Source organism: Lygodium microphyllum, chromosome 1 (genome assembly GCF_053477565.2).
Source record: "Lygodium microphyllum isolate KBCC chromosome 1, Lygodium_microphyllum_v1.1.10, whole genome shotgun sequence".
Classification (NCBI taxonomy): Eukaryota; Viridiplantae; Streptophyta; class Polypodiopsida; order Schizaeales; family Lygodiaceae; genus Lygodium; species Lygodium microphyllum.
Window position 1 is genome coordinate 33,948,447 of NC_141135.1, and position 27,736 is coordinate 33,976,182.

At 43.6% G+C, this 27,736-nt stretch overlaps 1 protein-coding gene across 7 annotated transcripts in view; it reads left to right on the top strand.

The window, feature by feature from the left end:
- Nucleotides 1–1,622: 1,622 nt before the first annotated feature.
- LOC148040983 (uncharacterized) overlaps nucleotides 1,623–27,736 on the top strand; it is a 173,265-nt gene continuing 147,151 nt past the window's right edge. For 2 of the 7 annotated variants that reach the window (XM_087675316.1, XM_087675297.1), the window contains exons 1-2: nucleotides 1,625–1,778; nucleotides 1,937–2,052. The gene's annotated coding sequence lies outside the window, so the exon portion shown is untranslated. Of the gene's footprint in view, nucleotides 1,779–1,936; nucleotides 2,053–27,736 lie in introns of all 7 variants that reach the window. The other 5 variants (XM_087675323.1, XM_087675313.1, XM_087675306.1 and 2 more) reach the window with 5 other exon arrangements.

The window sequence follows — 27,736 nt, forward strand, 5'->3', positions numbered from 1 at the left end:
TATGCATGTGTGTGTAAATATATTTGAGCTCATATAAGAAATTGCCCAAACTACGGGGATAAAATCTCAGAGGTGGAAATTATTTCAAAACATTGCTTCTCTCCATCTAGGTAACTCCCCTTCGATTGGCTTTTCTTTGTAGTATATGCTCTTATTCCCAACCAGACTACCAATTCACTCCTCCATCAAAATTGATATTTCTCCTTCTCAATTTGGGTAAGCTCAAACCTCCATATCTCAATTTCCCATTCATCATTCTCTAGCCCTCTTAAAATTTTGGACCTCTAGTGCATACACACCATATCAATTTCTTAGGTACATATTTGTTTGCATGCTTTAAAAGCATATGCCTATAATTTTGGACCTCTAGTGCATACACACCATATCAATTTCTTAAGATACATATTTATTTTTATGCTTTAAGAGCATATGCCTATAATGGTTAGATGCACCAATGGTTTAGCATTAAAAGATTTACTTCAATTCTTTGCAACATGTGGCATCTCTTCTCTAACTTCTCATCCCCTCGAATAATGTTTTTGTATGTACACATGTATGTATGATCACTATGTTCTATCAGTAGAGTTGCCAAAAGGATTAGATAAAGAAATGTCACTATACATATTTAGTACAATATTGTACTCATTTAAGATTTACTTGTTTGAACAAATGAGCAACAAACATTGGCATGAAGTGAGACAAAACTAACTCCATGTTTCAACCTAATTTTCTCTTTCTTGTGGCCATCCTATAAGGTAAAGAAGAGAAGAGGGAAAATAAGTTTCAATTTGTTTGAATTGTCTATAAGGCCATCCAATTGAAATAGTTGAGGTGCCTTCTTGTTTAAACAATTTCGTGTTAATAGAAGTTTTGGACTTTGTTTTTTGGGTGTGTTTGCATTTCTTGAAGGCCTCAAATAAAACCTAGCATAACGATGGAAAAATTGATGGCTTATTGGCAAGCTTATTGGGGGTTCATAACAATGAGGTTGTGACTCCAAAACTTGAGTGATGGGTCCATCATTGGACACCCTACATTCACATGGTATGTTTGTGTAAGTCGAGGCTTATGCACTCGAATGCTCAATTGGTCCTCCTTCTTGGGAGGTTCACCATACCCTACCAAGGAGGAGGGTCCTTATGCTATCAAACTCCATTGTTCATCTAGCTTTGTGAGCTATCACATTTGCACATAGGGAAAGATACCAATGTGGCTCTTGCTTGCTCTCTCCTAATATTTGGAGGTGAGGCACCCCCTTTGTGGGTGTTCAGTTATGTGTGTGTGCTATTTGCCAGAAAAAAAATGTAGAATAACAAGAAGAAACCAACATTTGAATTGGCATTTTAATGCGTTGAGATGCCCCATTGTGGGTGTTTGCATGTGTGTGTTTCTTATCTAAAAAAAAAAGGATACCAAAACAATAAAAAGAAATTCTCATTTGAACCCAAGGTGCCCCATTGTGGGTGTTTAGGTGTGCATGTCTTGCCTCGAAAAAAATAAATCAACACAAAGAAAAAACCGGACTCCAATGCACCAAGGTGCACCCTTGCACTAATGTTTTATTTATCATTATTAAGTTTACTACTACTACTATGGCTAGTATTATTATTATTATTAGCCTTTAGCAACTACTGCAGCAAAGGAGAAAGAAGAGCATTTTGGACAATGCCTCGTGTGAAGTCGCCTTTAGGATGCTACCTTCTCCAAGCTTTCTGCTGCAGTGAGAGTGCCTTTGTTCCATTTTTGGCTTGCCAATACAAGAACGAGAAGAATGCCAGGTATGATTCCTCGACATTCGCCGAGAATTCAGTCGAATTCCAATGGAGACCATCTCATGTGTTCGATTGTTGCTGCTGTATATCTTCTTACGGTGTACAGATTCGTGACTATTTGTTTTCTCTCCCCCTCCCTCCCCCTTCCTCCCTGCTTGATCCAGGAATGCCTGAAATGGAAGGAATTGTCTCGTCATTACAGAATAATTCAAGACTTCTCTGTCGAGTGTGGATTCCGTTGCATTTTTGATTACCGAAATATGCTCTAGTTCGTCCATTTGTATGATTTCTTCTCCTTTTGCGTAGCGATTCGTTTGAATTTATGACGGAATTGTGATACATCGTGCGTGTGCCATTTTAATTCTGATTGTTGATCGGCGATCGGTAACGCCTGTATTCGTAGACTGCCAATAGTTTGAATGTGACAATTTCATTTCGACATGATAATTGACTGTTTAGCATGTGCTAATCTGTTCTAATGGCACGAAAATAATGATCACAGAGATGTGCACATTCGGAATGTTGTCTATATGCTGGAGAGACATTTAGATTTATGGCCCGGAACTGCATAATTTTGTGTAATCATGAAACCTTTAGTTATGCAAGCCGGAAAACACACATCCTCTTGAGAACTAGTTACTTCATATCCATTGTCCAATTACATTGGCATTGGTGATCCAGAATGCATGCTTACTACAGTAAAGCAAAGGTGCGCCTCTTTTTACTAGGGATTGTCCCTTTTTATCAGTAAGGAGTGGCAAAGTGCATCACAGTTTGAATAATGTCATGACAGGTTTTTGATGTTAAAGGACATTACATGCTGTAACTGTCATGACAAGGTTTTGCATGTTAGTTCATTCTTGTATCAGTTTGTACACATCAGTTCACTGACCAGTGTTGCTTTGAAAAGTGCAGAATCGCGTAATGCTTTAGAGCCACTTGGAAGCTTAGTGCTGTGGTTTTTACAAGAGGAGGCTTTTATTTCCAGCATGATTGTCAATCAACAAAACTGACACAGGGAAAAACATGTGTTGTCAGTGCAGTTGAGTCTACATAGGTTTAACATTTCTTCTAAAAGTAGTTTGCTGAGCTACTGGGTCTCAAATCTTAACCTTGCACCGTAAAGGCTTAGTGACTGGGCAGGAAATGAAAGGTCTACAAGGTTTATCTAAAGTCAAGTGGGATTGCTAGCTAAGTCGAGGCTATAGGGATACATTCTATTCATGAAGTTTCATCTTGAATGGATCATAAGGCAGGTGCCTTTTGAGTCTATTTTACTTTTATTGCATAATTCTGTTTGCTTTAGGTTGGTCTCCTGAAGAAGCCTAATTATGTGATATACCTGTGGCACTTGATGTGCAAGTTTCACATGTTCTTTTCAATCAATGGTCAACTTGGTGGCAAAAAAATTTCAACTGGGGCCTGAAGATGAGGCCAGTAAACACCAGCTTTGTTTCTCTAATTACTGATTCATCTGAAAGATACGTTCGTGACAAAGAGCACACTTGGCAACCTTCATGGTACAAGGAGACTACGATAGTGACTTGGGGGATAGGGCCATGGACAGAGGCCTTGCATGTAGACACGAGGATTTTTCAAGTAAGCTAGTTGTTTCTCATATTTGGTTGATACTTGAGCATGGTTTCCATGCCAAACATTTTGGAGTTAGAATGTGTAAACATTACATGGTGCAGTAAACAAAATATGGCAAGGCAGTCAAGCGACAAGTCTTCTGCTGCAAACACAGTATTCCTTGGTCAAGTAACAACGCTTCTCAGCAAATGCACGTAGTCTTCATGCAGGCGACAGTCTATCTCCCCCGGGTGGATCCTCTACATCGCCTTCCTTGTGATCCTCTAGCCATTTCCTCTTGTTTCAGGGCTGTCTACCGCCCAAACGCAGATTTCTTGTGGGTGTCTTGCAGGATATCGAAGATGTCTTATCACCAATTCTTTGCCAACTCAAAGGATGAGGTCTCTGTTCCTTCCTCTGAGAGACGGAGAGATTTTCATGCTAGTTCATGCGACGACCGGAGATCAGCTAGCCTGTTTATATGGGATCTCTCTCCTCCCTGTTCTCTCCATGTTTCACGGAAAGCCTGTTCTGCTGGCCTTCATATGCCTTTCGTGGCACCCTCTATACATGTGCCGTACTCCCTTCTTTGGCCAAAGAAGACTGGCTTGATGCTTCCAACTGTCAAAAGATGACGTACCAGCGAGACAGTAGGGTTTGCGGGGAGGAATACGGAGTAAACTCGGCAAACATGGAGAAGAGAGAAGAAACTCTGATAGATGAATGGAATGATGGAGTTCTGAATCATGGGGTGAATGTGATACAAGGGAACAAGGGTGCGGTAGCACAAGGAAGATGATGAAGACAGCCATGAACCACGAACCGCAATGTCCTCTTGAAGGGGTGTGAGGGCGGTGGAGAGGCTGGAGAGAAGAGGTGACAGACTGAATGAATCGGCCGCAAGGAATGAATGAGAGAGTGGCCTATAAATAGGCACAGTTAGTCTAGGATGGCGCCCTTTTTGGGGCTGCAAACCCTAGACGCAAAACGCAGAAACACAAAAAATGCAAATTGCGGTGAAGGGTTTCTCAACACCCCCTCTCAGGCCCAAAAAGGGGAAGAAGAGAAGAGTGAGGTGGAGATGGAATGCTACATGCTGAAGAATGCTCATGCAATAGGTGCCACTTGGATAATGTCCCTTGTGGGGAAATTGTTCACTTGCCCAAGCGCCCTAGTACAAAGATGATGAAAACATGCAATGCATAGGAGGAATGTCAGACTTTGTGTGGTGTCAAGAACCATAAGAATATGCTCGTACTTGATCTCAGGAGTTGGCTCCATGCTGACCAAGTGACCAAGGCAAGAAGAAGAGGAGGAAGAAGATGTAGAGGATCCCTAAGATCCAAGATTTCCACGTGAAAGGTAACTTGCAGTAAAGAACAGTAGACAGAGTGAACTGGAGAACCTGAAACTCAACCTCGGGAGAGAAGCCACTAGCTCCATGCATTCATGCAAGAAGGAATACGAAGGCCTCGTCATCAAGTTGCGGCTAAACCTCCAAGATCCTCGAGATCTTGGGAATCAACAGATGATATGACCGCTGGAAGGAAGCCATCCCATCCAAGGGAGGAAGAAGGTAAATGGCCTCTGCCAGATTGTGTAAAGGATGAAGCGGTGGGTGGGGACCCCCTTTGAAACTGGAGGAATAGGAGCCCCCTCTGAAGTTGCAGTAGATGTAGATGCCCCCTCGGAGGGCAAAGAAGATCTTCCCCCTCTGAATCCCCCTCTGAGATAGATAGGGAATCCGAAACTCATGGATCATGGACTCCAAAATGTCTGAGGGTGAAGGAAGTGCTGCCGGTCGTGCCGAAGAAGGTATTTGGGGTGGTGAAGAACGCCTAGAGGTGGCCTCTCGAACCTGAGTAGGCGAGGGTGAAGGGTGGGGCTCAGGTTGAGCAACGAGTGGGCAACAATTGCTACTTCTCAATGGAGAGGACCAGGAAGCCGAAGAAGAGGAAGGAGTCGAGCAGCCAATGTCTCTCGAAGGAGCGGACTGACGAGGAGACGGTATCAAACAATCATTGTCTCTTGATGGAGCGGACTGCCGAATCGTGGGCCGTGGTAGCCACTGTACCCAAAAATAGGTGGGAGAAGACTGCCGTTGGCATTGCGACGATCTCTAGGAGGTTGTAGCACCAATCAATCTTCCATGTGTCCGAAAGGACTTAGTGCGCATCGGATGCGTCTTATTGCCTTGAGCATAGTACTCTGATAGCCGATATAAAATGATCTTTGTGGCCTAGAAAGGAGAGGTGGTGCAGGAAGTGCTAGGTGGGAGATGCATATACTCCAGGGGGTCGGGAGCAAAGATCGAAGTTGGCAAAGCATCGGTGGTGTGTCTGGCGATGCCACAATAGGAGCACCCAGTAGTCGGGTCATCTGTTGGTAAAGAAGCCACGGGTACCACTGTGCCTTGTTGAAGAAGGAAGAGGCGGAAGAGGTTAGCCACGAACCGCAAGCCGCAATGTCCGCCTCAAGGGGTGTGAGGGCAGTGTGAAGCACGAACCACAATGTCCGCCGCAAGGAGTGGGAGGGCAGTGGAAGGCTTGGAAGTGAGCTGCCAGTGGGAGGAGGATACTACCCATAGTAAGAGGTTGCAACCAGTAGAAAAACGTAGGTGAGGAGAGAGAAAGACTAAAAACGTAGGAAAAATCGGCAGTAGCAGTCAATATGCTAAAATCAGCTCCGATCAGTGTGTGGTAGGCTGGAAACAGGTGCCAAACTGTTGTAGACAGCAACAGCCAGCTTGGACCGCGATGTCCTCTGTGTCTTGTTGGGAATAAAGGCCTCGTGCCTTTAAATGTGCTTGGGTGCGAACACACCCTTAGCACTTGTACTTACACATATATATCTATCTAAAAACTTAAAGGTTCACTCGTTGGAAAAACCGGCAGTAGCAGTCAATATGCTAAAATCAACTCCGAACAGTGTGTGGTAGGCTGGAAACAGGCACCGGACTGTTGTAGACAGCAACGGCCAGCTTGGACCGCGATGTCTTCTGCGTCTTGTTGGGAATAAAGGCCTCGTGCCTTTAAATGTGCTTGGGTGTGAACACACCCTTAGCACTTGTACTTACATATATATATCTATCTAAAAACCTAAAGGTACACTCGTTATTGTACCTAAAAACGTGCACACTCTTTGCTCACTCACTCTCTTTGTCTCTCGCTGTGCGTAACGACTCACTGTCTCGATCTTTGTGTTTGACCAGTCACTACAAATTGGTATCAAAGTGCAGAGTGCATGCTCCCCGAGGTCAAAGGCAGCTTGTGTATAGCTGCTGAGTGACTGTCGACAGACAGGAAACGAGTAGCAGTCAGGCAGAAGCAGGCGACATTTCCAGGTAGCGAGTAGGTCAAAATGTCATTAGTGCAGTTGGGCAGGTGACTTGTAGCAGACGTGACACGCAGCAGACAGCGCGTGCAGCAGTTGGCGACGTTGCAGACTAGACAAGGCACATCGGGCACCAAACGCGCCATGCCAGCGACCAGGCGCCAATGCATGGCGCCATGGAACCGGCAGCGGGGCTCACGGCGCACGACTGACGGGTCAACGGACCCGTCATCCTTTTTTTTTATTCTTCAAAATTTTTTGAAAGTCCTCTCCCCCTACCAAGGGTTCACGCGTTGGAGGCATAGATCTCAGATCTGTGCAAAATTGAGCCAGAAATTTGGGGCTTTTCTCGAATTTGGGGATCTTAATGCAGAATTGGACAATCTGACTTAGAAATTGCAAAGTCGGTGCACATTTGCCCGGGAATTTTGGGGCTTTTCACATTTTGGGGTTTTGCTGAAATTGCTCTATTTTGGCAAAATTGGCTTGCTTTATGCTTGACAGAAAAAATGCAGATGTGTGGTTGATGCTTTGAGCACAAATATTTTGGGGCTTTTGACCGTTCGTGTCAAATTTTATACCCATGGGTACATGTACAACAGAAATTGCAGCTAAAATTTGGGATTTCTCATGTAAAGTGATGCATATGCCCTTGGAATAGCTGTAATCAGTTGTGGAATGCTGTAGCACATGGCTTGGCGCTTCTGAAAATTTAATTACAGATCTGAAATCTGTGCTTCTAAGTGGTCATTTATTGCTGGTTGGTACTTATTTGTACCTTAGTCACTTGGGTGACAGTTTGGACTTGCATTTGCTGATTTTTTGGTCACATTTGGGCTGAAAATCATGGCTGGCAGCAGTGACAGCAGTAATCTCATGCACATAAAGAAGCTTGAAGGAGCACATAACTTTGCAGTTTGGCAAAATCAGTGCTACAATATCCTGTTGCAAAAGAAGTAGGCAAAGCCGATCAAAACACAAGGGGCAAAGCCCGCAGATATGGAACATGATGATTGGGATGAGTTAAATGAGCTTGCACGCTCAATTATTGAGCTATCGATTTCTGATGCCTTATTGTTTAACATTGGAGGTTTGGATTTTGTATATGCTATATGCACTAGACTGGAAGAACTGTATGCACAGAAGAGTGCTGCAAGCAAAGTGTATGGGTTGAAAAAGCTTATGGATTTGCGTATGAAAGAGGGTACAACAATGTCTACTCACTTGAGTGAGTTTAACTCCATTTTCAGCCAGCTGGTTGCCTTGAAGTTCATGATTGATGAGGAATTTAAGGCTACTTTCTTGCTTTGCACTCTACCAGAGAGTTGGGATACATTCAGGACTGCTATGAGCAATTCTAATGTGATCCTTGTGTATGCTGATGTAGAGAGTGCTCTACTCATGGAAGAAATGAATTGGCACAATAATGCATCCAGTAAGTCTTTCAGTGCTTTGCATACTAGGGGCAGATCATAGCAGAAAGGCGAATATGATGGCAAGAGACGCAGTAAATCACGTGGCAAAGATGTTGAATGCCATCATTGTGGCAAGAAGGGTCACTTTAAATGTGACTGCTACAAATGGAAGCAAGAGAAAGGAAAGGGAAAAAAGACAGATGATAGCAAGAAAGAGAAGAAAGACAGTCAGCCTAAGAAAAGCAGTGTCAAAATTGAAGAGGTGAATGTAGTCACTCATGACAGTGATAGTGGGAGTGATGTACTCTTTGTCTCTTCACACTTTGGTGCACATGCTTTACTTGCAGATACAGATGATGACATGCATACCTGGATTCTCGATTCAGGTACTTCCTTTCATGTCACCCCTCATCGTGAGTGGTTCTTTGCCTATACAGGGGGTCGACATGGTGTTGTCCATCTTGGGGACAACTATGCATGTGAGATTGCAGGTATTGGCAGTGTGCAGTTACAGTTTCAGCATGGCTCTGTCTTCACACTTCAGCATGTACGGCATGTACTTTAGCTCAAGAAGAGCTTGATTAGCACAGGGCAGCTAGATGATGATGGTTTTCATACCACCTTTGGTGATGGAAAATGGAAAATCTGTAAGGGATCTAGAGTGATTGCCAGAGGGTGTAAGAGTAATACTTTGTATCCACTTCATGTATCTAGTGTGCGTGACCATGTCGTTGCCGTGACCGAGCAGCCAAGTGTTTCTTTGTGGCATGGCCGGTTGGGACACATGAGTCAAACAAGAATGAAAGTGCTTTTTTGTTTGGGTTACTTGCCTTGTCTTCGTTATACTGATTTTAAGCATTGTGATCATTGTATTTATGGTAAACATGCACAGACGTCTCACAAAAAGTCTCTTTCTTTGAAATCTTCTCCTCTAGAGTTAGTACATTCAGATGTATGTTAGATGTCAGGATTATCTTTAGGGGGAAATATATATTTTGTTACCTTTGTCGATGATGCTACACGAAAGGTATGGGTTTATCCTATTCGTAGCAAGGATGAAGTGCTTGACAAGTTCGAAAAATTATTGGCGTTGGTTGAAAATCAGATTGATAAGACACTTAAGTGTCTTCTCTCTGACAATGGTGGAGAATATGTGTCCAAGGCCTTTCAGGCATTTTGTGACAGCAAAGGGATAAAGAGGGAGCTCATTGCCCCTCATAATCCGCCCCAAAATGGAGTTGCAGAGTGTATGAGTCGGACCATACAGGATAAGGTCCACACGATGCTGTCTCATGCTGCATTACCCCATGGTTTTTGGACAGAGGCTGTTATGACAGCTGTTCACTTAATTAATTGGTTACCAAACAGGTCTTTGGGGGGGGGAAGGGAGGGGAGTTCCCCAAGAAGTGTGGTTGAGCAAGCCACCTTCATATGCTCATTTGAAAGTGTTGGTTGTGAGGCTTTTGTGCACATTCGTAAAGAAAAACACAGCAAACTTGAGCCAAAGTCCTGTAAATGCATTTTCTTAGGATATGGTGACGAGGGTGAAATGGGGTATAAATTGTGGGATCCCGAGAAAAGGAAAGTAGTATGCAGCAATGACGTTATCTTCTCGGAAGATCGCATGCATAAACAACCCAAAATGACTGAGGAGGTCCGTAGGGTTGTATTCGGGGAAGAAATACATTTTGGACAGCAAAATGTGCCCGCTGTACAGTAGCAAATACCTGCTGTAAATGAACCTATAAATGCAGAAAATGATGCTGGAAATAATCAGCTAGCTATTGCCCATGATAATGAGCCACTACATGTGCAGGAACAGCCAGGACAGCAAGCTGTTAATGCTGATTTGCAGGCTGAAATGCTAGGACAGCATGCTGAAAATGGAAATTCGCAGAAACAGCCAGCAAACAATGACCATTGGGTTAGGAGATCGTCTAAGGCTACTAGACAACCTGATAGATTTGTTCCTAGTGCAAATTTTGTGGCTGATTATGTCATGTTGACAGACTGTGGTGAACCGTCTTGATTCATGGAAGCAATGGACAAACAAGACAACAAGAAATGGTATAAAGCCATGTTGTTAGAAAGGGAATCTCTTGAGAAAAATGGCACTTGGGACTTGGTGCAGTTGCCTAAAGGGCAGAAAACCCTTCCATACAAATGGGTTTACAAGATGGTCACTTCTAGTTCCTCACCAAAGTACAAAGCAAGATTGGTTGCAAAGGAGTATAAGCAGGAGCATGGAATTGACTTTGATGAGATTTTCTCTCCTGTAGTGAAGATGACTACATTGAGAACCATTTTGGGCTTGGTTGCAGTTGAAGATATGGAACTCATATAGATGGATGTAAAGGCTGCATTTTTACATGGTGATCTGCATAAAGACATATATATGCAGCAGCCTGAAGGGTTTGTGGAAAAAGGGAAAGAGAAGATGGTATGTAAACTCAAAGGAGTTTGTATGGGCTAAAATAAGCACCAAGAGAATGGTATCATAAGTTTGATACATTTATGCAGTCTCAAGGCTTTCATAGAAGTCAAGTGGATCACTGCTTGTACACCAAGAAGGCAACGGATGGCGGCTTGATTATCTTGGTTTTGTATGTTAATGACATGCTGATTGCTGGCAGGGATACTCATGCCTTGGACTCACTGAAGCAAAATCTTCATGGTAGCTTTGACATGAAGGATCTTGGTGATGTAAATCACTTTCTTAGCATGCGAATACTCAGAGATAGGTCGACATGCTTACTCTATCTATCTCAGCAGGAGTATATCTCTAAGGTTTTGCAGCGTTTCAATATGGAGGGGGGGAAAACAATTGGGGTTCCATTGCCTCCATATGTGAAACTTAGTGCAGAGGACAGCCCTGCTATACGTCCTGACATTGCCTTTGCAACGGGAGTGGTTAGTAGATACATGGCAATCCGTGGAAAGAATCATTGGGATGCAGTGAAAGGTATTATGAGATACCTCAAAGGCAGAAAGGAGTTGTGCATCTGCTTTGGAAAGCAGAAGGCATCTGTTGTTGGCTTTACGGATGCAGACTATGTTGGTCATGCGGATTGTAGAAAATCCACTTCTGGGTATGTGTTTACTTTTACAGGAGGAGCAGTCTCTTGGATCTCCAGGCTACAAAAGTGTGTTGCATTGTCTACTATAGAGGCAGTGTATGTGGCTACTACTGAGGCATGCAAGGAGGCTTTATGGCTTTCACATCTGGTGGGAGAGCTTGGCATTACATAGTTACCTGTTCTCCATTGTGATAGTCAAAGTACTATCATGCTAGCACGGAATCGTGTCTTTTATGTAAAGACAAAGCACATATAGGTGAAGTACCACTTCATTAGAGATGTACTTGACAGCAAGAGCATTGAGCTTGTCAAAGTACATACAGATGATAATTTTGCAGACCTCATGAAGGGTCCTCTAGCCAGGCGGTTTGCTCATTGCCGATAGATGATGGGAGTTGGATAGTTATATGCATTTCAGCTTTGTACATACTAGACTTAGCTGATTCTTTTCTCCTTTGAAGACACATTGCCTTTAGGTGGGAGGTTGTTGGGAATAAAGGCATCGTGCCTTTAAATGTGCTCGAGTGTGAACACACCCTTAGCACTTGTACTTACACATATGTATCTATCTAAAAACCTAAAGGTACTCTCGTCATTGGACTTAAAAACGTGCATATTTTCTGCTTTGCTCTCACTCACTCTCTCTATCTCTTGCTGCGCGTAACAACTCACTGTCTCGATGTTCATGTCTGACCCGTCACTACACGTCTGGGGTGTGGGCAGCAAGCTAAAATACCTGAAATCTGCAAAGACGAGATTGTTTTCTGAATGGAGAGTGATCAGCAACAGTCGCTCTACTATAAACAGCTGCAAATTGCGGGTGGAAGGCTGGAAACAGGCGCTTGACCGTAGATGACAGCAAGGGACAGCTGAGACAGCGATGTCCTCTGTGAAAGGGGTGTGGGCAGCAAGCTGAAAACACCTAAAACCTGCAAAAACGAGATTTTGATGCAGCGGAAGAAGAAGAGAAGCAGATGCCGAACCCGCCACTGGTCTTTGCCGTCATTGGAGTGGATGATCTTTGCCGTTGTTTGAGCAGATCCAGCTCTGATACCATGTCAAAAGATGATGTACCAGCGAGACAGTAGGGTTTGCAGGGAGGAACATGGAGTGAACTTAGCAAACATGGAGAAGAGAAGAGAACTCTGATGAATGGAATGATGGAGTTTTGAATCATGGAGTGAAAGTAATACATGTGAGAGCGGTGGAGAGGCTGGCGAGAAGAGGTGATGGACTGAATGAATCACTCGTAAGGAATGAATGAGAGAGTGGCTTATAAATAGGCATAGTCAATCTAGGATGGCGCCCCTTTTTGGGGTTGCAAACCCTAAACGCAAAACGCAGAAACACAAACTGCTGGTGAAGGGATTCTCAACACTAGCTACTCACTTTTGTCATGTAAGGTGGAGTGTATCCTTGATACCTTCGATCTTTGGGAGTTTGTTACCCATCCTATTCCCCGTCTAGTGGAGGATTCTGTTTGATCTTTCCTCTTTATGAGCTTACAGGATTCTGTCCTAGTGCATGTGCGCAGGTTGTGGAAAGTAGCAGAAGTGTGGACAAAGCTTGCTTCTTTGTACCATTAGAAGACATTTGCCCATCGGATTACTCTCGAGAAGAAATTACGGATACTTGCTGTGATGATTCTCCTTCCATGAAGGATCATATCAACAAGTTGGAGGACATGAGGGATGAGCTTACATCCCTTGGCAGGATGATCTCTTCGAAGGATATGGCTATGATTCTTTTGACTCAGCTGCCATCTTCCCGGTTTAATGTCATCTACACTAGCCTTCTTGTATCAAGGACCCATTAGAAGCTTCTATGGGAGGAGCTTGCCCTGCTCGTTTTGGAGCATGACGAGCATGCCAAAGAGATAGCTAGTGGATCCACCTCCACCAACTCTTTTGTTGTAGGTTCGGGAGGGGGGAAGCAGAAGAAATGGAAGTTGAAGGGTAACAGACAGGAGAGTTCTTCATGCTCTGACTTTGACTTAGAGAAGCCTAAATGTCCATACTGTGGGAAGGGGACACATCCAGAGGAGAATGTTGGAAGAAAGCCTTCTTTAGTGGTTGCCTCATCTTTTGAGAGACCTTGGTTGGTTGATAGTGGAGCTTCTAGTCATATGACTCCACGAGCTGATTTGTTATAGGATCTATTCCCTTCTGAGGGTTCAGTCACTGTTGGTGACATTGTTTCGGTGCTTGTTTGTGGTGTTGGCACTTTCCCTTTATTTTTCGACCGCGCGTCGAGCTCCCTTTCACAGGCCCTTTATGTTTTGGACTTGTTTCCACCTCTCTTAGTTCATGGCCTTACTAGGCTTGGTACTTGAGTTGTCTTCATTGAGTAGGCCATTTGTATTGAGGATTTCTTATGTAGGGTCCTCTGAGGCAGTTATCTATTGCTACACCTGTTCCCGCTTGTGCACCATCTTTTCCATAGGTTTCTTCCGATCCCCCGCCCTCTCCTCCGGTGGTTGACCCCCATTCCTTTTAGAGGGGGTTGATCTCGATGATGTGGTTATGGATTCCCTAGCCGCTAGTGTTTCAAAGGGGGTTTCCTAGGATCGTGAGGAGCTTCTTCATTGGTAGTCTTTATCGACGGACTTTATCGACATTGGCATTTCTCTCGCCGCCCCAGGATCCGTTTCTTCCTTGGCCTTCTGCCATATCCAGGATCTAAGAGGGGGTGTTAGCAGTCATGTTTGTTATCCCTTGTCATCTCCTTCCTGTGAGCCTTAGTTGCATTTTCTCCTCCAGTCGGGATTTTATGTGCATTTCCTAGGCAGTTTTTGCATTCTTCAGCCTGGCTCTCTTGTCGGACATTGTCCACCCTTTCCGGGATTTTTTTGAGCATTTGTGGCATTTTTACCAGCATTGAATGTTGGTCGGCCATATTTTGGTCATAGATTTTAGGTCAGCCAATTTTTTGGGATATTTGGCTATTTATAGCCATTTCCCACTTGGCAGTCACATATATCATCATCTTCCCTCCTTCCTTGGTAGATGCACTCTCTGACCTCATCATCTTCTTCTGTCTTCAGTGTTGCCGTCATCATCAACCTGATCTAGGGCCCTCACTGACGCTCTGGTCTGCGTGCAGGGATTGAGGACCATTGTTCCTTGTTCAATGCAGGTTTCTTTTTTTCTTTTCTTGCAGATTGTATCTCTCTCTCCCTTTGTGTTCGAGTTCCTTCTTTTGTTGTGCACTCTCACATATCTAACATAGCGGATTGAGGACCATTTTTAGGACAAGGTTTAGTTGCTAGCATTATTGCTTGATACTTTTGGATTGCAATATATTTGCAAGACATACTTACTTTAAAGATTTTCAAGGATTTGAATAGAGATTGTCCACATACTCTATGGGAGATGGGAGGGACTATACGGCAACTTTGAGTGCACAAGGAGTAGGAGATGTCTCTTTTGCACTTGGGACTCTGGCACCTTCTACCATTTAGAGTCGCATGTGGTTTGGTAGTATAGACCACTTGATTGGCGACACAATTGGCTTTTGTATTGGACTTCTTATTTTTCATGGATGTGTCATTGAAGCTGTACACTAGGCTTATTTTGTATTTTTACCTCATGAACTCTTTTGTGAGGTGTTTATTAATAGATTTCTATTTTCTTTGGGGAAAAGAAAAATCTAGGAAGGGCATTGCTCTTAATCCATTTGAGAGCTTGGTTGGGGCAGGGGTGAATGTGTGGCGCTTTGTTAGTGGATTTCATCTTGTGATTTTGGATTGCCTAGAAGAGAAAATTTCCTGCTTTTTAAAATGTTGATGTTCAACTTGTGAGCATTCCAAACAAGCTTTCTCCAATGACATCATGTACCACACACGTCATTGAGGATGTCAATCAAATTAAAACCCAATCTCAAATAGATTGCGAGAACTTAATGAAATATTGTCTAGCTAAAACCCCAATTGCCTTTGCCTTGTGTTGTGACATCTTCTCCACATTCCTTTGCCACATGCTTAGTAGCCCCCTCTTTAGCATCTTTCAAAGTCATTTGGAGTTAATAGCACTTCATTTTTGCCTTAGAGATGGGTACCAATAGTTTGTGACTGTACAATGATGTTAACATTTAGTGAGTGTTAATCAATCTCATGATTTGGATGATGCTGAACAGGGAGCCCTCATGCATGTAAAATATACCATAATTGGAAATGATCAGCATAATTTGAGAATAATGACTAGAGCACAATGAGAGTCTCTTTTGAATAAGGGATGTTCCTTCTTCTGAAATTTGCATACCTTCAAAGAGAGGGAGAATTCAAAGGGTGAAGAAAAATAATGGGTAATACACACAAACTATGAATGAATTGAAGCATTATCGTGTCTTTTATTTTACTCATGTATTTGTTGCTCCTTGCTCTTCAAAGCGTGTTGCACCAAAGATGAATTGCTACAACATGTTCATCTGATTATAGATTGAGTTAGTCTCTTGTATTAGTTCTTGGCTTCATGCTTAAATATGCCTTCATTCACTTTTATATTTTCATCCCAGTTGCCTAAATTTCAGTCCTTACCTGTTTCATTTGGTTACTAATCTCTTCCATGGCCAGAAGACTGCTGTATTTCAGCCTATGTCTGCTCTGTTTCAGACCTGGCAACACCCTTCCAGCCTTAAATTGTTGTGTTTGAGAGTTCTTGGCTGTTGTCATGCTACCAAGCCTTCTTCATGAGCATTTGATATTGAGTGAAACCAGCCTTTCTTTTCAAGAAACAATGGTGGTATCTTGAATTATACTTTATGTAAAAAATAAATAATATATTGAAAATTCAGCACTTTACCACTTTGGGCTAGATTGCCCCGACATGGGCCGACATTGATGGGCCTTAAAAATGTTGGTGCCACTTGCGGTATTACTTTTCACATTAATTTTAGAAACTGCTACAGTTTGAATAGGTCGAATTCCAAAGAAATTGGCGGGCCATGCCATGAACTCAAGGAATATGTCTGAGTTCGCAATCCTCAGCATATCAAGCATAATCCCACACAAATCTGAAACCACTTGCTATTTTCTGTAAGGAGCAATCCTATAATTCAATTTGCCCCTTGATTCTACATCACGGGTAGCACAATTGAATCTTCTCCAATTTTATGCAAATTAGTCCTGCTGTAGACCACCAAATCTCAGTGATCCTGCTGTCCGCTAATCGAGTTTACATCGGCAACCTTCCTCATTCATCGAGGCATGCATGCATGCATCCCAACGCAGCCATGTAAGACTCTAATTCTTGCTGGTTACAGATTGGATCTGTAAATTCCTAATTAGCAACACTTTAGGTCCACAATCAAGGTTTGAATATTCAATTTTCACCACCAGAATGCACATGCATCAGCCATAGAGGAGAGAGAAGAAACATGAGAGGAAAAGTTTTGAATTCCAGCCTTGGAAATGCTTTGTACAACCTTTGCCCAGCAGCAATCAATGCTCCCAAAGCTATTGCCTTACAATGGGGGAACCCTTCTAGATGCTACTGCATGGCTCAGAAACTGTGCCAGAGCAGGTTGTTAGCAGTCTAGTCAGCTCATATGCGAGTCTCTGGGCTATGCTGGGCATTACTAGGTATATTAAGCATTTTTTAGTGGCCAGTATGCTGATTATTTTGGCATTTTTTGCTTGCCAACCAGCATTAAATGCTGCCCGCCTTGCTGCCATTTATGACATTCTTTTGGCCTATTTATTCAAGCTCCTCCTCCCCATTTAGATCATTCATCACTTGTAGATCTAGTGCATGCCTTGTGGCGAGAGGGAGCTGGTGCTAGTGCCCACGCAGCTAGTGACTCACTGTTGTATGCGACTGTCTCGTGTTTGGTATATGGATTCCATTTTCTGAGGTTTTGGCTTGCCTTCACATGTTGCAAGTTCTTGCCACTGCTGGTTTTACCTTGTGAAGAAGGTACAACCAGTCCCCTATCTGAATAAGTATGTGGAGGATTTCTTATGGACTTGGGTCATGTAGCCTTGCGTAACACAAGAATGGCACTCAAACTCGTAGAAGGTCGGCAATTTAGGTAGTGAGATAATGTGCTGAAGCCCATAAGATAAGGGAGCATTCACACTAGAACATAGGAGAAACATGATAAGTGTAACAAAACCCCTTGAGTGATTGATGTGAACGTATAGAGGGAATAGGCAGATCAATCCCCTCATGGTATCAAGCCGAAAGCCTTGCGAAAGGCTTCAAACTTCTCTCTGGAGAGAGCTTTTGTAAACACATTTGCCAAGTTGTCCTGTGTAGGGATATAAACCAAGTCAATCTCCCTTGCATGGAGTCTTCCTCTAACATAATGATAATGCACCTCAATGTGCTTAGAACCACCACTGTCAAAGTACCAAGTGTTGCAATTTTCAGCAACTAAAAGACATTGCTCATGTGAAGAAGGATCATACGAACAACGCACAACAAAGGCATAAGACTATGACCAATGTCCAAGCTTGCCAAATGCGTTGTTGCATCCTTTGCATTAGCTGAATTTTCAGCAACACTCATGCTTGATTGTTTCTTCTTTTCACTTGCCATCCTCTTTCTGCATTGTTCAATTACATACCCCTTCTTCTTGCAATAATTGCACCTCTTTTTCTTAGACCATCATCCTTGGTGCTTGAGGAGTCGGTGGAAGAAGTTGTTTTGGCTTTTTCTTCGGAGTTTGAGGGCTGCCATGACTTGCCTTTGTTATGATGGCTGGCTGCAAATGCTTGGTTATCCATACTTATATTAGAGTGATTCAGTTGTGATTGCTCTTCTTGCAACAATAGTGATACCGATGCATCAAATATGTAAGCATTAGCATCTCCCTTTGCAAGTAAATGAAGTATAGTGGTAAAATTTTGATAAGTATTAGTTAGACCAGCCAAGACCATGGATACAAGAGATACATGACCAAAAACTCCCAAATTTTCGAAAAATTTATGGTGTTGATGAAGAAATTGCAGTTGAAAGGACTCCAATATTCGCAAATGTTGATGTAGGTGTTATTGGCCGCAATGTTGATGAATTTGGGAAATTTTGCAAAAGCCCCAAATTTAATTGGTGAAATTTGGTGAATTGAAGCCAAAGTGTGAAAAGCCCCAAATTTCGGTGCAAGACTGAGTAATTTCTAAGTTGTGAGTGTAGAATCCCGAAAATGTTTGTGAGATTTGGGGTTTTCAGGCAAAAGCCCCAAAATTCTAGGAGGAATTTTGGGGGAAATTGGGATTTACTGCAAAATTCCCAAATTTTGTGTGTTTTAGGGGCATTGCGCTTGAATGAGAGCAATTTTAAGTGGTTTAATGTTGTTTAAGGCTTGGGGAACAATAAAAATTAAATATGTGACTGTCAGGGGCGTTAGACATCAGATTCGTGCAAGTTTTCAGGTGACAATGATGAGGTAGAGGTGTTGGTACTTTAAAAGTGGACGGGCTGTTGGGTGTGGACAAATTCACGACTGCAGGCGTGATGTGGCGAACTATCGGGAAGAGGCGACGTGTGCAGCGAATTGATTGTCGGGTGGAATGTTGGATCAAGATGTAAATAGCACAGATAGAAATAGGCGTCTATTGACCAGACTATTGGGTAGAAGTGACATGGTTGTACCTAGCAGAGATTGTTCAGCGCTTGTCTGACGTAAAGGTTTTTGGTTAGCGCAATGTGTTGAGCGATAGGTAGGAGTTGGACAATTGTCACTGTAGGCTTGAGCCAGTGCTATTGAGGTGAATAGATGGCATGCAATATGAGGAACATAGTATGCAGCCGAGCTCGAACTGGGCATGTAGATCGAGAAGAGGGAGAGTAGCCAAGATTAAGACTCAATGGCAGCTATGGCAGCATGCGAGCAAGGTGGCAGCAGCTGAGATGTATGGTTGTGATACCACTGTTAGGTTAGGTTTCAGTAGCATGTGCACACTCACACACACACTCAATGAACTAGTGAACAACAAGAGAGGAGAGTGTTGGAAGGTCACATCCACGATGGAAAAATGAATGAAAGTACAATTCCTAAGGTACTAAGTATCACACCCATTGATGGGTGTTTGTACAGGGAAAAATCTCTTCTCCAACTAGGTCACAAGTGCTCGTGAGATAAGGGAGCGTTCATATCGTAACATAGGAGGAACGCGATAAGTGTAAGAGGCATTGAACAAAGGGTACATGGTTGTTGCCCAGTGGCCTACCAAGTCTACAGAGGCGATGATTATTTTACCAAGGAAGTCCAAGTAGTCACCCTAGAGAAGCCAGGGCCTCGGACAAAGGGTGCACGTTGGCTGCCCAATAGCCTACCAAGTTTTGCGAAGGCGGATGGAACCATAGTGAACTTTGGTTTTTTTTTTTTTTTTTTTTTTTTTGTGTTGTGTTGTGTTTTTTTGTTTGGATGGTTTGATAACGATTATTTCAAAAAGGGGAGGTGGCAGCCGATTAAGTAATGGACAAGAGACTAGTAGCTAGAACCAAAGGTTTTGATAAAATAAACAAGCTATTCCTACCACTATTGGATGTCGATGACAAAGAAATAGGCCAATGATGTGTGAAGCAAATATGGTGGGTATGTGGAGAGGCAAAAAAGGATGTGTCGAAAGCAAGCTAGCAAAGCCAAGCAAGCAAGGTAGATTGCCATGTGCAATGCTACAAATATGGTGGATCTAGAGTTGACTACTCAAAAATACTGAAAAGGGATAAATGCGCACAGATGCATGTTTACAAAATAGAATACCAATGTATTAGAGTTATGCAAGAGGCGATGCATGTGTGATTATGCTCATGCAAAATGCTATGCAATGGTGCCACTTGGATAGTACCCTCACAGGGGAATTGTTTGCCCTAGTACCCTTTTACAATCATGTCATCTTGATGATGTGGATGAAGATACAAAGGTACAATATATACACATGTTTGAAAAAGAATCTGTAAATAACATCTTGTCACCACCAAGAGAAGAAAGCCACCCCCTCTCAAACTGAAAGGGAAAGGTGGAGGGAATCACCCTCTCTCTTGTCAATCTAAAGTAGGGGAGGGTATACCCAATTGGGTAGAATATATTGCAACATTGGGGCTGATTGACTGTCTTGGTCAATATATTTGCAAAATTGTCGGATGAAGGCACAAGCTCTAGGCTTATGGTGCCTAGCTTAACTTGCTCTCTAGTGAAGTGCAAGTGGATTCCCATATGTTGTATCCGTGGTATAATGATTGGATTGCTTGTAAGGGCAATGGCACTTTTCTTGTCGTAGTAGATAGCAGTTGGAGAGTTGTATGGAAAGTGAAGTGTTGCCAGTAAGCTCCTCAAGTAGATAGCCTCTGTGGTACCATAAAAAAGAGCCCGATACTTAGTCTCGTCCGTGGAAGTCGCCACCGCCTCTTGCTTACGACTAGCACAAGAGATGGGTGTTGTGCCCAAGGTAAAGAGGTAGTTGCCATGGGAACGCCGGGTGCGAGGATCTTCTACCCAGTCAGAGTGAATGTACCCTTACAAACATAAATGAGAACCATAAGTTAAGTCATAAGAATAGGTACACTGCAAATATCTCGAAACATGAAGATATGCAATCCAATGTGACATCCTAGGTGCAGTGAAATGCTGACTAAGCAAACTAACTAAGCTAAATCTAGCCTAGTGTGAATCAAGAAGTTTCCCTTACCATAGTTCTATAAGTGTGCGTGGAGGCACGACTGCCAAACACTCTAAAGTGGGAAATTACATGCTGAGAGCCAAAGAATGCCACATACGGAGTCCACCGAGGGACCGTCGCAATTGGGGGCATCGGTTGAGGATGTATACTGAAGTGTTAACAACTTCGACCTAGAGACGCTTGGGGAGCTTTGCTGTGAATAGCATAGAGCGTGCCATGTTCATGATGGTCTGGTTCCTACGCTCTATGACTCCATTCTGTGAAGGAGAGATGGTAGAGGTAAGTTGGTGTGAAATACCATGCGCCTGTAGAAACGCGGAAAACTCGTGGGAGGTGAACTCGCCCCTACTATCACTCCTCATGCATCCTATACGATGGCTAGTCTAGTTATGCACCAACAACACCCAAGCAGAAAAATATGTGAAGGCATGGGACTCATGCTTGAGAAAGTACATCCATATGTAACAAGAATGATTATCCACAATTAAAAAAAAGTGCAATGCGCCGTTCAAGGTAGCGGTGAATGTTGGACCATAAAGATCAACATGAATTAATTTAAGAGATGCCTTAGCTTGATGTGTAGATTGTTGAGGGAATGGGATATAGTGCTATTTCCCGAGCGGATAGATGTTATGGTATCACCTATTGTGCATTTATTGAGGGTTATGGATGCTATGCAACCTTGCATTGGCAAGGTATATGAGGCTATGGATAGGCTGAATGAAAAGTTGCAGGAGTTGGCACCAAATGATAAGGCATATGAGGAGGTACGCCATTTAGTTGTGACGAGGTGGAACTCCTATAGCTCACCCATGCATGCAGCTACATTTGTTGTGGATCTTGAGTTCCAGGGCAAGGGTTAGGAGAATGACATTGAGGTTATGGATGCATGGAGACTTATAGTGTCTCGTCTAGTGCTTGATCCGCTGTAAGATTGGGGCAACTTTGTGATGGGAGGACTATGGTTCGGATGGTCTTGAGTTGCAGCAACTAGTTATCCGTATTTTGAGTCAGTCAGTTAGCTCCTCTTGTTTGGAGCAATTGTGGAGTACATACGCTCACATTTGCTTCAAAGAAGAGGAACCGTCTTGGTGTGGAGAGGGCAAACGATCTAGTATTTGTCAGTGGTAATTTGAGAATGCTATGTAACAGTATGACAACAAAACCCAATCCATTCATAGAGTAGGAAATGCAGCAAGAAGAGGAGACACATGTTGATATTGAGGGAGATGCAACAGTTCATGGTACACATGATGATGAGACTGATACTTCAAGAGTAGCTAGAGCAGCCTCATATCATGATGATGATCTTTGATTTAGTTTGCTTATTATCATGAGTCTCATGATACATGACACATGTACATTGTATATGATATTAAGATCATTGATTATAGTGTGACACTTGGGCGGTTGTGCCAATGTGACATTATATTTGTACTTGCAGTCTTGCAGTTGCCCTTGGGCTATTTTAGCATGCCGCATTTTGCTTCAGTCTAGAGATTAGACTTCATATTTGTAGTCTTTTTTGGGGCAATGAGCATATTCTTTCAAAGATTAGACTTCATATTTGTAATCTTTTAAGTTTTTTGGCAATGGGACCATGGGCATGTTCTTTCAGCTTAGACTTTAAAGTTTAGTTAATTATTCATTGTTTTATCATTTATGGCATATGTATTATGCATTTTATAATTGAATAACTTAACTCTTGAGCCTTGTAAGTTGTAATTCAATTTCTAATGAGTAGTTTTAGAATAATGCATAATATCTTTAAAGTTAAAACTTAAAATGATTTTTTCTTGTGGATTATATACCTTGGTTTTAACACTCCACATGGATTATGAATGAAATATTAAATTTTTTCATTAATTCTAATTTTTTAAATGCCCTTCCCGTTCCCACGTCCTTGTTCCCTAGGTTTGGCGTCCCCGTCACCATCCCTATGAGGGTAGTAGTCCTCCCTCACCCACGTGATGGCGTCGTGGTATGCATGTTGATAGCGTCCATCCTCTACACGTGATTTCTCGTCCCTCAAGCCTTTCGGCTTTCTTGTAATTATTATCGTGCCTCCGTTGCACCTCATAATATACATATCGCGTTACCTTGATTCCGTGTCGTGTTACCTTGCCCGTTACGTGTTACCTTCCGCTGCCTATGACGCGTTATGTTCCGCGTTCCGTGCCATGTTGAAAAACGCTTCTGCACAACTGTGGGACCGCTGAATAGAGGGTGATCCCTCATGAGGCGGGCTCCATGGGGTGGGTGTTGCCTACCCCATGACGGCTCCAAGGGAGTGTTGTCTCACTTGGTATCAGAGCAAACTCCTCGGTTGGTGCGCAATGACCCCCGAGTGAGTGAGCCTGGTCGAAGTACGATGGGTAAAAAGAAGAAAGGTGCTGGAAAAGTGAAAAATGAGCACAAAACAGTGGATAGGGCCCAAAATGAGGCCGAAAAACAGCAAATTGAAGATTTTTATGCTGAAAAATACGAGATTTTGACGCACTGGTTTAAAAATGAGGATGAAAAATGGATCCTTTGGACATCGAAGATACAAGGGCTGCTAAGCGGCCATGTTTTGTCAAAGAAAGAAGAAAAAGATTTTGAAGGCAAATTGAAGCTCGTAAAGGATACACAACTAGGTGTAAAAATGTGTCTTCGAGCAGTGAATGACGATATAGCCGAATGGTCTGAAGCACAGAAAAAGAATTTGGCTTTTGATTTGCTCCTTGTCGAGCGCCAATTGGAAAAGGAAATGAGAGAAAAGTATGGTGTTGTCATAGCGCAGGGGGGTATGCCAGATGTCATAGTTTCAACAGAGACACCCCCCGTATGTCAATCTACACAGTGTGCTGATATGCACAAATCCGACAGTGATGATGAGTCAGAAAGTGAATCAGAAAGTGAAAGCGGCGCAGATGATCTATTGAATGATCAAGAGTTTTTGACTGCAACAGAATGCCGCATAGCCATGGCTGAACAGATGATATCAAATGGGTAATTGACTCTTGAACAACAAAGAATGCTACCACAGATGGTAGAAAGGATGAAGCAAGCGCTGGCAATGCACAACCGACAAACTCAGGAAACTGTCCAACTACAGCTTGGCAGTATTGATTCAACATATACAGAAGCAGATGACGAAGGTCAGCACTATGATGATGAAGCAGATCAAGAATGGTCCAATGGGCCAGATGCAAATGAACAGTATGAAGAACTCGTAACGGCACGGACGAGTATAAATGAAACCGTGGCCAAGGAGCCTCCAATATGCATATAGGGGCCAGTACGCCCAATTACATGGTAGATGGAGTGCTTATTGAAGAATATGAAGAGTGGCAGGCGACCTCTGGGTCGGATTTAGATATAGAAGAGCAGCTTGAAGAACTTGTGACGGCACGGGCGAGTATAAAGGAAACCGTGGCCATACAAGCTCCAGTGTGCTTACCAGTGGCATGTGGGCCTAGTTATTTGTTTCATGATGTCTTGATAGAAGACTGTGCTGAAGAAAAGACGACCTCCGAGTCGCATCTATTATCAGATGGCGTGATCCTAGAAGAGTGCAAGATCGTGGATGAGGCAATTATATGAAGAGTGCAATATCGTGCATGAGGCAATTATAGCCCAATCCCAAGCAGTTGACCACCCCTATGGCATGGAGTCGAGTTCGAACTCGCATGACCAGTTTCTATATGAAGACTCCTGGAGCTGGAAGGATAAACGAACGGCTAGATCATCTATTGAGGACTCTTGGAGCTGGGAGAATAAACGAACGGCCAGAGCATGTATTGAGGACTCCTGGAGCCGGGAGGATAAACGAACAGCCGAATCAAGTAGTGAAGACTCCTGGAGCCGGGAGGATAAATGAACGGCCAGATCACGTAGTGAAGACTCCTGGAGCCGGGAGGATAAACGAACGGCCAGAATTCAGGATGAAGCTAAGCAATGTCGCCGGGAGCCGAGTTTGAGCTCAAGCGACTATAGTTCCAATTATTACAGTTATGACTCTTATGAGTCCAATGATGAAGATGACTATGCGGAGTCCAGTTCAGAAGAAGAAGAAGCAGAAGAAGATGAAGAAAAAGCAGAGCAGAATGCAGATCTTACAGCAGATGAAGATGAGTCAGATGCAGATCAGAAAGAGGACGGTGAGCATGGGAGAGCGGTTTGGACTGCCTCGAAAAAGATCGACATGGCAAAGGTTATGCTCAGATGGGCTGAGACCCTGAAGGGAACAAGGGGCTAGATGGAGTAGGGTTCGAGCTCGTGGGTTGGTGACTCTCCCATAAAGCTGCTGGAGGCCATGGTCGTGTCTAAAGAGGATGAGTCAGAAACCGAGTCCCCACATTCAGATATTGACAGTATTGAAGACTCCTAGTGTGGGGAGGATAAACGAACGGGCACATCCTGTATTGAAGATCAGTTATATGATGTTGAACATGCAAGGTCGGTCTGTACCGTCTCGAGGAAGACCGACATGGACCAGGTTATGCTGCGATGGGGTGAAGCCCTCAAGGGAAAAAGGGGCAGACGGAGCTGGGTGCGAGCTCGCGGGTTGGTGACCCTCCCTATGGTATCGTTAAGCTGTTGGAGGTTATGGTTGTGTTTGACGAGTCCGAGTCAGAATCCGAGCCGTCTCATTCAGATTATGGCAGTGTTGAAGACTCCTTTTGCCGGGAGGATAAACGAACGGCGATAGTTTATGTTGAAGACTCCTTGTGCCGGGAGGATAAACGAACGACGACATCTTGTGTTGAAGACTCCTTTTGCTGGGAGGATAAACGAACGGCGGCAGGTTATGTTGAAGACTCCTTGTGCCGGGAGGATAAATGAACGGCGACAGTGTTGAAGACTCCTTGTGCCGGGAGGATAAACGAACGGTGACATACTGTGTTGAAGACTCCTTGCGCCGGGAGGATAAAGGAATGGCTATGCTTATTGATAATCTTTTCGAAGGCTCCTTGCACCGGGAGGATAAAGGAATGGCTATGCTTATTGATAATCTTTTCGAAGGCTCCTTGCGACGGGAGGATAAACGAATGGCTATGCTTATTGATAATCTTTTCAAAGACTCCTTGCGCCGGGAGGATAAACGAATGGCCACACTTCATATTGAAGACTCCTTGCACCGGGAGGATAAACGAATGGCTATGCTTATTGATAATCTTTTCAAAGGCTCCTTGTGCCGGGAGGATAAACGAATGGCTATGCGTATTGATAATCTTTTCAAAGACTCCTTGAGCCAGGAGAATAAATTAATGGCTAGAAAGCATCTTATGCTGGGTCAAGACTCCTTTAGCCAGGAGGATAAATGAACGGCTATGTTTTAGTTTGATTCTTTCGAAGACTCCCTGTGCCAGGAGGATAAAGAAACGGACAACCTTGCTTCACATTATGTTGAAGACTCCCTGTGCCAGGAGGATAAAGAAACGGACAACCTTGCTTTACATTATGTTGAAGACTCCCTGTGCCAGGAGGATAAAGAAACGGCCAACTTGGGTAAACTTTCTGTAGAAGACTCCTTGCCGCAAGAGAATAAAGAAACGGGCAATTGTCAGGTTTATCTTGAAGATATACCATCCTCCTTGTGCCAGGAGCCTAAAAGAAAGGCCATTTATCCTGTTACTATATGGTACTTGAACAGAGTGCAGATGCGAAGGATAAAGAACTCTCGTCGCCAGGAGTATAAACGAATGGCTTATTTGCAGGCTGCCAGAAGAGCAGTCCAAAACTCGCGTCGCCAGGAGTATAAAAGAACGGCTAGTTCCCTTTCACTTGGTGCTTTATGCGTCATTACAAGGGTTGCAAACTCGCGTCGCCATGAGTATAAAGGAACCGCTAGGTCCCTTTCACTTGGCGCTGTAGGCGTCATTACAAGGGCTGCAAACTCGCGTCCCCACGAGTATAAAAGAACGGCTAGTTTTCGCTTACTTGGCGCTGCAGGCGCCATGACGAGTGCTGAAAACTCGCGTCACCATGAGTATAAAGGAACGGCTAACCCCCCTTTATTGGGTGCTTTATGCGCCACCAGAAATGCCACCTTCGCAAGACAGCGGCATACTCGAAAATATTGGGCTTACCTGGCCCAACTTTTTTCAAGGGGAGGTGCGTCATCACAATGCACCTACTATCTTAAGCAAGAATTGATAGATTAGGACAATTGGGGCCTCCTTTTTTAGATGATTCAAGGATTGACAAATCAGGCCAATTGGGGCCATACTCAGAAAGTTTGGGCTTACTTGGCCCAAATTCTTTCAAGGGGAGGTGCGCCATCACAGCGCACCTCGCGCAACTAGAATGTTCCTGGATTGACAGATCAGGCCAATTGGGGCCATCAAACTCAGGGCGCCTCTTCATGGGCCCTCGCATTCATGGCGTGGCACACTCCCAGCTGAGTTACGCGCCTCGCCTCTTCAGTCCACTGACAGTTTTTGCACACTCATACTGTCAGGACCTTCAGTTATTGCAAGTGAATACAACTTGTCTTAACTTGGTTATTCTCCATTCTATGATTGTAAATCTGGTCAGCAGATGCTTGAATTGAAGTGTTTCCAATTTTACTTCTCTTCCTAGTCAGCCAGTTTGGATCATTCCACAACTATAAATTGAGTCAGTGGGTGATCATCTTTGAGTCTTGAAGACCATGTTTCCACATCTGTAATTGAGTCAGTGGGCATGGCACCTAGTGGGAAGACACTGGTCGGCTTGATATTGAGTTGACAAAGACCCCCAAGTTTGTGGTCATAGGTTAGGTCTAGCGGGTAGACACTGGCCGTCTTGATAGTGAGATGTGTTTAGACCCCCGAAGTTTTGAGTCTCATCACACCACTCTTGGTGCAAGTGTGTCTAGTTGCGCACCTCGACGAGGACGTTGAGTTCTTTCAAGGAGAGGTGTGTATGAGGGTAGTAGTCCTCCCTCACCCATGTGATGGCGTCGTGGTATGCATGTTGATA